Source organism: Carassius gibelio, chromosome B18 (assembly GCF_023724105.1).
Source record: "Carassius gibelio isolate Cgi1373 ecotype wild population from Czech Republic chromosome B18, carGib1.2-hapl.c, whole genome shotgun sequence".
Lineage (NCBI taxonomy): Eukaryota > Metazoa > Chordata > Actinopteri > Cypriniformes > Cyprinidae > Carassius > Carassius gibelio.
Window position 1 is genome coordinate 8,613,478 of NC_068413.1, and position 11,945 is coordinate 8,625,422.

The 11,945-nt window shown below is 38.7% G+C and overlaps 1 protein-coding gene across 5 annotated transcripts in view; it reads left to right on the plus strand.

Annotated features, from left to right (window-relative positions):
• Positions 1-11,945, plus strand: part of znf423 (zinc finger protein 423) — a 149,679-nt gene that overhangs the window by 136,737 nt on the left and 997 nt on the right. The gene's annotated exons all lie outside the window — the stretch shown is intronic.

Sequence of the window (11,945 nt, forward strand, 5' to 3'; positions counted from 1 at the left end):
ATACTCCACCCCAAAAAAATTTTTTTTGTCATTAACCACCATTAACCATGTTGTTATAAACCTGTAAAAGCTTTGTTTGTTTTTATTCAACAATTCCTTTGTCTACAGTCTCTATTCTCTAAAGTTTTTATTTTTGTTTTTTTTGCTTTCAAAAAGTATTCTCGTCGCTTCATAACGTTACTGTTGAACCACTGATGGCAGATGGACTATTCTGTCACAGGCCTCTCTCTTTTCATCCAGAATATCTTCAATTGTGTTCCAAGGACAAACTAAGCTTTTACGGGTTTGGAACGACATGAGGGGTAAGTGATCAATGACAAAATTTTCATTTTGGGGTGGAGTATCCCTTTAAGGTTGTGTATATACCACCATTAAAATATTTGGGAATTTTATTTATTTGTTTGTTTGTTCGTTGGGGAAAAAATACTTTTATTCGAGAAGGATGCATTTTAAATTAACCAGAAGTAGAAATTTTTACTTTGTTACCAAAAATGTATTCTTGAAATAAATGCTGTCCTATTGAACTTTATATTTATCAAAGAATCCTGAAAATAATGTTTCACAATTACCACAAAAAAATAAACTACTGTTTTCAACAGTGATAATAAGAAATGTTTCTTGAGCACCAAATCAGCATATTAGAATGATTTCTGAAGGCTCATGTGACACTGAAGGCTATATATATATATATATATATATATATATATATAATGCCTGCTAAAAATTCAGCTTTGCCATAACAATTATAAATTACAAAATATATTTAAATAAAAAAACAATTATTTTGTATAGTAATAGTATTACATAATATTACTTTAATGCTGTATTTTGCTCAAATAAATGCAACCTTGTTGAGCATAAGAGACTCATATACAAGAAATCTTACAGATACCAAATGTAGGCAAAAATAAATATTATTATATTTAAAAAAAAAATGATATGCAATTATATCTGTAAATGGATTGGGGAATTTTTTTGCATAGTAGACAAAAACAAAAAAACATAGACTTAATAAGAAAGCAGAGACCCAGAATATCATAAAATATCATTTTTGGTTTGCGGCAGTTATCACTTCCACAGAACCACACAGCAGTACATTAAAAAGCCACTAAGAATACCTTAGCAACAACACAACAGTGCACTCAAAACACTTGTGTGAGCTTCAAATCACCACAGACATTTTCTTCAGAAAACATAAAATCTGCCTTAAACTAAATTTAATATCAGCATATGAACATACAGGCACATTTTTACTCATGTAACCCACATTAAGGAAATCAAGTCGTTAACAAGTGTAGAAGCTCTAAAAAACATATATAGAATCTGTTTCATTATGGGTCATATTAGATTTTTGGTGTGCTCTGAATCTGCTTTTGTGTGCTGTAGATATTGATATAGGTTTCTATTGTGATGCTCAATTTTATTAGTGCCAGTGTGTATGTGTGTGTGTGTGTGTGTGTGCATGTCCCAGCTGCCCTTGCGTCTAGAGTGGCAGTGTACGTTATTAGAATGGGGATCTGGGGGGCTCTCTTCAGAGCCGTAACCCCAACACACACACACATGCCTACAGCTCCTCAAATCCACCTTACCTGCTGCTGATTGGCTGACTGGTGGAGGGGCTGTCAGGGGACTGCAGTATAGTGTCTCCAGCTAAAGCTATGAGCCCTGTGTTTAGAACGGCTCCCTTTCAAAGACCATGACATCCCTGAGTCTGCAGCCATGCGCTGAGCCTTCTGACATGCTAGGCCTCGGATGTCTCTGATGGCTTTAGAGCCATGATATGAGAATAGGGCGAATAGCGGGAACTTAGCCAAGAGTTGATAATGAACTAATGAAACCGTTCACTAATGTATTCGGTTATCTAAATATGCTGGCGTACCAAACGGGGAGCGGGTGAGAAGTGTGTCGTGGTGTTACGGATTTACATTGCCACACTGTTTTCGATGGAAATTCTCCAGGCGGTAGGCATTGGAGTAAACTAGAATCGGAGGGGACATGTTTAAGTTGTTTACCTGTTTGCATTTGTTTTGTTGCTCTGCCCTTGCTGAGATGGAGATTCAAACAAAGCTCCGGCCTGGCGAATTCAAATCAAAAACACTCACCATGGGACGGCACTAATCTTCAGAGTAAATCAACACATTCGCATTCATTTATTACAACGTGGGACACCGGTTTCGGGCCGCGAGCGTGCACATGCGTGTTTATGTTGAGATAAAAATGAAGTAAATGCCTTTTTGCAAATTTTCCAGCGAACCCACCCACACTCCTGATTCTGTCACGAAATACCCCTGCTTGGAACAATCTATAAAGTGGAGGAAAGAAGGGAGGAGGACGTGGAGGGAGAGAGAACTTCAGCGGGATGGCACATAGGGAGATATGGTGTCTGCGCTAAATTAAATAATTTGGGGACTGGCATGAGAGGGAGAGAGGGAGGGGGGTAAGGAAAAGTGAGAGGGGAAAAAAAGAGAGATGTGTCCACTGGGATCACTTTAAAGCGTTTTCTCATATTCGTCTCTCATGGTAGCCTGTTCCTTTAACGCACAGACAGAGCGAAGGATATGTTGAGACGCAACATGAGAGAAAGCGAGCTGAAATGAAAATGTGAAGACAACAGAAGAAGGAGGGGGTGTGTACGGCACATGCCCCAGTCAGATATGACAGTTGAGCAGGGTTGTGCTGTGGCGCTACAGCTCCGCGCTGCGTGGTGTGTGTTGTTGTCTCGCGTGCGGGTTGCCAGCTCGGGACTGGAACTGTCGTGGCTGTGACAGTGACGTATGAGTCTAAGCGCTGTCGGTGAGATGACTCTCGCTGCTCGACACTCTCAACACTCGACGCACACGCGCGCGCATGCACACTGAGCGCAGCTGTGATCTGGAGGGTTTGGGAACTGTGGATACTTCACTCTGTTTGCCTCGCTCATTAACATAGCATAACAGATGAGAAGACTTTATCTTAAAGGAATAGTTCACCCAGAAAGGAAGATTCTGTCATTATTTACTCCCTCGTGCCGTTCCAAACCTCCATGGCTTTATTTTTTTTTGGAACACCGAAGAAGATTTTGAAAATGTCTCGATGAAAGTCAATTAGTGTTGTGTTGACTTTCATTGTATGGATAAAATTAGTTAAAACATTCTTTAAGTATCTTATGTACTGTTCTTCAGAAGAAAGTCATTCAGGTTTAGAATGACATGAGGTTGAATAATTACATCCTTTGTTGTTGTTATTTCTTTATCCATATGTAAATTAATTTATTACAATTTTTAGTCTTTGTGTTTGGAACAACGTGGGTGAATAAATAATGAGAAAAAAATTCAACTATGTCTTAAAGACCAAAACGGGTCAAATGTATTCCTTTATTTAAATTCCTTTATTTTAAATTGTAATGGTTTATATTAGATTTAAATTAGTTTAAATGTTTTAATTTTTAATTAGAGATTAATCCAATCCCAGATTTTCAACGTGGTCTTAGACTTTTTGTCTGTATTGTCAAAAGTCTTAAAGGTACAGTAGCAAAGGAAAAACAGAGAACTGTTCTGATTGGCTGTTTTGTGTCTCACATCAGACCCTAATTTTATGTTTGATGTCAACATACAATTTTTTTATGTCACACCTGAGTAGGAAAGATTGTGTCCTATACAACAAAATTGCTAGTGTTGATTTCAAGGAAGCTTCACTAACATTACAAAAAAAATACAGAATATGGCCTTTAAAAAGTTGTCTCCTCTCTCATTCTCTCAGTCTTGTTTCTTCTCTCTCAACACACAGACACTGGTAGGGGTCTCTCTCAACCTGACACTTTGGTTCAGCAGCTGGAGTCTGACAGCACACTCTATAAATCACACAGCTCTGACAGCACACCTCACACACTCTCCTATTCTCTTTTCCTCCGCACTCTCACTCGCACTCTGCCTGCTAGGCTCACATATCGTTGTGAAAACAAAGTGTTGACGTTGACTGGCTGTAGATAACACACACTAGCCGTTTCTCGCTGTCTCTGCACGCCGCATCGTTCACCACGTAATACGTTTTCTCTCTCTGTCTTAGTTTAGGGCTGCTTTGGAGTCAAAACCTCGTCCCTGAGGGAAAGCAGGGAGGGTTTTAGTAAGGCTATGACATGGAAAGAGAGTGTGTGCACTTTGAGAGCATCTCTGAGTGGCAGAACACAGCTAGCGTAGCGTAGCCTTGTGTTAGCCTAGCGCAGTGCTATCGCCCATGACACGGCTCTACTGAGGCCACCGAGCTCATCTAACATTCGAACCTCCACACCTCACAGATCTCACGAACGCACAACTGTGTGTGCATGTCCATAAGGGCTTGTGCATGCATGCGTGTGTTGTTTTTGTGTGTAGTCTGTCTTTATGTCTGCGTATTGCTATGTGATGCCTGCAGAATGTGTGAAATTTTATATTAGAGACTGCTTACAACAAAAGGACAGCATTTACTATGGATCAAAATACCATAGTAATTTTAACTCATTTTACTTACAACAGTTTATCCATCATGGTTGAAATCGTAAAAAATGTATGTCTCTTATGCTGCATTTAATTGATTAAAACAACTGTAGAAACTGTAATATTGTGAAACATTTCAAAAGTAAAACAACTGTTTTCTATTCGAATATACTTTGAAATGTAATTAGTTATTTTGATGACAAAGCTGAATTTTCAGCAGTCTTTCATCCAGTCTTTAGTGTCACATGATCCTTCAGAAATCGTTTTAATATGCTGCTAATTTGGTGCTCTATTATTATCATCAGTGCTGCAAGTTGTTTTCAGGATTACTGTAATTTTTTAATCAGTTTAGTGCATCATTGCTGAATTAAAATATTAATTTCTTCAGCAATGGAAAAGTAAATGTACTGATCATAAATTTGTAAATATATTACTATAAATAATGGTTGTAATGATTTTGTATTTTTTTTTTACTGGTATAAGGGTCAGTCTGTATGCCAGTCATGAGCCGATATTTGATGCTTGCAGAATGTGTCAAATGTTATATTAAAGACAGCCGACAGCGTATGTTGACTTTTAGAGCCAGCTCTACTCTGTTGCTGAAGATTACATCATCGAGTTGCTTATGTACATCATCACTGTATAATTAATACCCTGTACATTTAGTATTTATTTGGCAACCTGGTGCTTGACAGAGATGTACCGATGTCGGATATACAGTATGTATGAGTGTAAACAGAGCATGTGTGATGGTGGAGAATACGACCGTGTGTGTGTGTGTGTGTGTGTGTGATGATGAATGTGAGGAGGCCGCCCTGGAGCACAGAGGTCAGAGGAGGTCAGTCATAGTGGAATCACTCCCTCTGCTCTTTTCAGAGAGAGCAAACCGACCATACTGATTTTGACCGATATCACCTGGATTTTTCTCTCCAAGTTGCTAGAGGCATAAAGAAAGTTTATGAATCCAAATGAACCACATCTGAAAGTGTGAACAGGTGTGTTTTTGCCAATATTATTGTGTGCACACTTTTAGGTGCACATATATCTTGTATCGGTTGTTTGCATATGGTTGCATATAATACAAACTTAGTTTGTATAATAAAATGAATCGTGTGTTTTTTTAAACATACATATTGTAAATACTTTTACATATTGTTAATACCTCTTTATGTTCATCAAGTAAAGAAAATAAAAGAATAATAAAATGTATTATTTTTAGTATTTTTTCTAAATTAAGTATTTATTCGTAATAGTACACCATGGCTTAGTGGGAGCTAATTTCTAGGTCATCTATCATGAGCATATTTATGTTTACATTTCCTCCAGACTCACACATACACCTCCAGTCCTGGTCAGGCCAGAAAGTGGAGAGCATTTGGACAGTGACGTGGGTTTGGGTGTAGTTCACTTCAGTACAGCAGGACGTAGTTGCACGGAAGGTGCTAAATTCAGGGACATGCACTATCTGGGTGGAGAATGGTGTGAGTAGGTGGGAAGAGGGGAGGGATGAGGGAATCCAGGGGCAGGGCAAGGGGGCATTTATTTGTAGCACACTCCCAAGTGAGTTTCCTGTCTCTGGGAGGTGAGAGCTGGGAGCATATGAAGCTTTAAGACAGCCCATCTGCTAGTCTCCGGCCATTGGAAGACTGTCAAGCGGATCTAAAAATAAGCTACTCTAAAGTGCACCGGGCGGCAAAGGTGATTTTTCATTTTGTGTTAAAAACGGAGCAGAGAGGGACAGACTAGCATCCTAAGAGCAAAGCCCCACCTCTCTCTCTTTCTCTCGTACTCGTTCATGATCCCTCTCTATTTCTTTCTAAACTCCCTTCTCTTCTCTGTTTCTATCAGCTTCAGTATTTCCTCTCCCTGTCTGTGTTTAGCCATACAGACAGCAGACACACTCGGCAGAGAGCACGTTATAAACCCGATCGCACAGAAACACACTGTCTGTTCAATTGTGTGTGTGAGTGAGCATTTAGATACAGTAATACAGTGTGTAGTGCAGAGTGGCTCTTTCTCCTCTTCTTCAGTTTCTCTATTATAATATATTGATATATTATTTATTAGAGATAGAAAAAAATAGATATATACATATATATGTAAAGTAATATGTGGTAACAGGTATGTGGACTAAATTAGTATTCTTTGCATTATTTATTTATTTTGACAAGATCTCAGTATTATATATATATTATACATTTATTTGTATATTTATAATTTTTTTTTGCATATTTATTGAATTTTATAGTATATTTTACGAATATTTTAATTTATAGTAATGATGTAAATACACATTTAAATTAAACTTTAAAGATTAAAAAAAAAAATTATTATAAAATTTATAGAGTAAAAAAATATTTAAATACAGTGTAATAATAAAATAAATTCAAATAACATAATTTCTAAATGTATATGTACATATGTATACATAATATATATAAATATAGGTTTTATACAGTTTATATGTATTTTTTATTTAATTAAAAAATATTTTGTAGTGATATAAAGTAGTATATAAAAATATTACTTTAAAATAAAGTTAAAATGTTTTGCATTAATAATATATGAATATTTTACATAGTTTTTGTTCCGTATCATATAGCAGTGGATGTACATGCCTTTGCCTGTGTTTCGCTGGGGAGCTGCTGTTTTGCACTGTTCTGAGGTCAACTCGTAGACGTCAGTAATTCCAAAGAATCCTGTTCCGAAAAACAGTTTACTGACAGAACAGCCACCCTCTCCAGCAACACTGTTTTCTCTCTCTCGCTCTGTTCGCTCTTGCAGAACGAGCCAGCACATTAGAGTTTCACTGACACTGCACCGTCCCCAGGGGGCACCACGGAGCCGGGAGCCAGGGGCCCTGCGGCACACACTCACTCGCACACACGAACAGCCCTGATTGAAAGTGACATGACAGCCGCTCGGTCCGGCTGTATGTGCATGCTCTGTGTGTGAAAAGAGGCTTTGTAGGGAAACGTAGATTTGATTTTCCTTTATCTTTATCTCCCCACCGCTTCCCCCTTCTCTCTCCCCCCCTCCTCCTCCTCCCCCTCGGTGAGTGCAGCAGTCTCGCAGTCACTGCATCAGTAATGTGACTGGGCCATATTTCCCAGGAGTGCACAGCTCCGCAGGATTTAGCCTCTCTTTTATAACCAGTTTAGGAAAACAATGACAGCGTAGATATTGACTGAGCTCGCAGGGGCTGTTCTGCCCACCGCACCGCCTCCCCCCGCTCCATCGCCAAGCCAAGGGAGGGAAGGGTAAGGAGGCTGTTCCACGCATTACGCCTTGCCCTCCTCGCGTTGCAGCGATCAGGTGTGCGAATAAAACTACAATGAGCACCTAAGACTGCACTTGAAATCGAGAGGAAGTTGTCGCATTTCTGTTGCAACAACGGCTCATGAACTGTGAGCGTGTTTGCAAGCGCTTCAAGTTCTCATGCAAAGTATTCGACGAATGCTCGTCTTGTGGCACGTTCAGTCGCAGCTCATCCATGACTGTTTAAATCACCATCCTCTGTGTTCTCCACTTCTCTCGCTCAAACTTCCCCCCTTCAAGAATATATCAATTACAGCTGCATTGCACTGATGTCATATTGCGAGTCATTATCAGATTCAGAGACACACACCATTCTGCCGATCGATCGCCTGCGGCTTAATCAATAGCGCTGCCCCCGACGACGCGCTCGGATGAAGAGAACTAACTGCGACCGGCCTGAAAATGTGTTTGTTCCAACACACTGATTAACTAATTTAAACAAGTGTTGCTGGTTTGATCGCCCACACATCAGCTGCCATCTTTCAAGAGAGATATCCGAGCGATGGAAATAGATGTGTTGTGGGGATGTGTGTGTGCGGTGGGCAGCTGAAGTGCGACAGTGTGTTGCGTTCATAAGGGTGTGTGTGATTAGATCGAGCAGATGTATGGTACCACAGTGGCTCGTATATGCCAGAGATCATGAAATAAGCCGATGGTGGATGTTGATTGTGGCTAGTGGCCGTGTGTGTGTGTTTATGTGTGAGGTATGTACATAGGCATGTGTGCGCTGGGGAGTCTGAGTGCATGTCTTTTGTTTTAGTGAAGGATCTGTGTGTGTGTATGAAGGAGGTTGTGTAGCCTACTGTATGTTAGGTCGGGCTCCACGCACACCTCCAGTCCTACTGTGCAGTTTCCATCAGGCCACTGCAGTGCTGGTGTAACCCTAGACCCCAGGGAACAACACTGCCTCTGTCCCTCCACCTCCAAATCAATACAGCTCCACACAGCCCTGACAAACTGGGGGACACCATACACACACACACAAACAAACTCAATCACACACACTCCAATTCAGACTTGCTCTTATTTACGCATTATTTGAATGCAAATTCAAGAATGCAATAGTATTTTCAACAAATTTGCACTGATAAAGATTTAGAATAAATACACAATACACACACACACAAACACGCAGAGTAAGATGCAATAGTATTATAAACAAATTCACTTTTGGTCAGCATTTCAAATATAAAGACACTACACACACAAACACAGAGTAAGTGTAGGCTATATATTGCAGGTTATAAACTGTTGTGTACTATTCAATATGTACTTTTATAGTCTTATTTTATATTAAAAAAGAATATATATAACTTTTGGTACAAATGTAAAATATTTTAATTAATAAAATAACATTTTTTGTGTGTGTGTGTGTATGTATATATATATATATATATATTTATATATATATATTTATATATATATATATATATATATATATACACATTTTTATATATATATATATATATATATATATATATATATATATATATATATATATATATATATATATATATATATATATATATATAAAATGTTTTTGTTTATATTTTAGTATATATGTTAAGGTTCAAATTTGTATAAATGTGTATTTTCTATATAAATTGTACAAATAAATAATCATAAATTAATCATATCATTAATGCAATTTTTGAATAAATATAAATTTACAGTTAAAGATTTTATTACTTTATTTATTCCTTTTTATTCATTTCATAGATGATTTGTACATATGCACGGCATTTAGCACTTTTTATAGGAAAGTGTAGATGGGGAGTATGAGTGAGCGAGTGAGAATGGTTTCAGGAGACAGACCTGGGCTCTGACACTGTATTGTGGGTTTAACTGGAATGCATTATTGACCAATCAGAAACTAGAATGTAGTAACGTAGTAATTTATTCTTAATTTAAGACGTCAAAAATAAGTCACGAAGGCTTGATCAATGCAAGTCCTGAATGAATTGAGATTAAATGACAAGAGATTATTATTACTATTATTAGTGTTTTTATTGTTTTTGTTGTCATGATCATCAGCATAAATGAAAAGATAGGCGACCCAGATGTTAATTTGGTTTCACATTAAGTCGTAGTATCAGGTATATAATGACAACGGCTGAGTTGCATTTGGCTCTGCAGCAGGTGAAGATTGAGTTTGGAGGGGGATTGGCTTTGTGGGGAATAACTGATAATTGATTGAGCAGCAGCATATTCTTGGGGACTCAGCTAAGGCAGGTTTTGGGTAAATTGGGTCGTTAGTTGCTCTTGACATGTGCACATGTGACAGTGCAGGCAGGTACGCCGTATTGACTCATTGCTCATTGTCATGTGAGTCCCAGGATTATTTCCAGTTACGTTTCACCATGCCGTTGCTTTTTCCCGTTCTGTTTTGTTGTAATTCTGATATGTGAAACAGGTGCTTGATGATGAGGACAAATGATTTACAATATGTTTGGGTTTTGTCCGATGTGCACCTCCGTCTCGGTCTCCTCTCTGGCGGCGCTCAGAGCGAGACATAGACAAGGCTGGCCTCTGCTGGAAGGGGGGCAGCAGCGCAGGCAAAAGAATGCAAAAGGAGAAGTGCTTTGCTCTCATAATGGGGTCAGTGGCTCCTAGAGAGATGCGTCTCCTCGCTCAAGAGCCCTCCTTGTGCGCGTCTCCTCTCTATTCCACGCAGGAGGGGCGGGAAAAGAGAGAGAGAGAGACGCCAGGATGGAAAGAGAAGGAGGACACGAGACGCGCATCCCCTGACAGGCTGCAATTGATTCGGTCTGGGGTTTTAAGACCCAGTGGTTTGGCCTTCCTCGGATGGAACTGCCCAGAAATCATTTGCAAAATATGTGCACTGAGATAAGAGGACGAGGAATAAGAATAAGTATTTATCAACGAATAACCATGTTTAATCCTTCAGATTTGTCTTCCCCTTTCCGTTTTGTTATTTTTACTTTTTTATTGGGGCACAGAAACACAGCCTATCTCTTTTAGAGAGATTAATCTGGGAAAGGAGCTTTGAGAGGGGAAGTGGGATGATTGCCGGCTCTTCTATGGGAATTGGGTTTATGGTCCAGGGAAAAGCATGCGGAAAAGCAGGGCTGCCGAGAGACTGCGGCAACACAATAACCGTTTAGCCTGTGCATATCTGCTCCGGTTTAACCCCTCATGCAACGACTGATTGATCTGTGAATGGGATCCTGGTTTTAAGTAATTTTTTTAGGCCATTATGGCTTCCTTTGTGCACAGTGGTGCGTACAATGTATGATGATATTTTTGAAATTGTAAATAAAACAAAGATTTCCCTCTTAAAAATAAAAGTTTTTACTGGCATTGATGGTTCCATGAAGAAGCTTAAACATCTATGGAACCTTTTAATTGCACAAAAGGTTCTTTAGATCATCAAAATATTAAATTAAGAAATGGTTATTTTATGAATAGTTCACTGAAAGGGAAGCAAAAATGGTTCTTCTGCGGCATTGCTGAGAAAACCCCACTTTGGAAACTTTATTATTAAGACATATTTGGAGTATGTTTTACAATAAAATGTTATTTCAAGCTTCCCAGATCAGAATTTGATGTTTACTGTTTAATACAATGTGTTATTTTGGTATTTCTTTGGCATTATTTTGGAATTTTACTAGCAATTTCTAAATGAAAATTGTTTCTACAATTTCGATTCAAAGTGTATATTCTTAAAAATAAAGTGTTATTGGCAGCTATGGTTCCATGAGGAACATTTAACATCCATGGAACCTTTGAATTGGACAAAAGGATTCTTTATATTGGAAAAAATATATATATTTTAAGAACTTGGCTGAAAGGTTATTTGGGGAACCGAAAATGGTTCTTCTACTGCACTGATGAGAAAACCCCATTTTGGAACCTTTATAATAAAGAAGGTTTAAAAGATTCATAAACGTGTGTCCAACACTCCGGAATAAACAATTGAGTGTTTTTGCAATAGAAACGGAGAACTCTAAATCAAACGGAGGACGGATGTTTCTCTGCCCGGTGTGGAAGTGTGGCACGTGGGTGGATGAATGGGATCGCAAGTGCACATGTGCCCAATATTTAATGGGAGGGTGTGGAGAAGAAAGAAAATGGGAAGAAAGGAAAGGGGTTCACTCGTGGCTGCAGAGCTCGAACGCCTCTGTCAAAGTGGGGCTGCTAGCCTTGAGATGGACG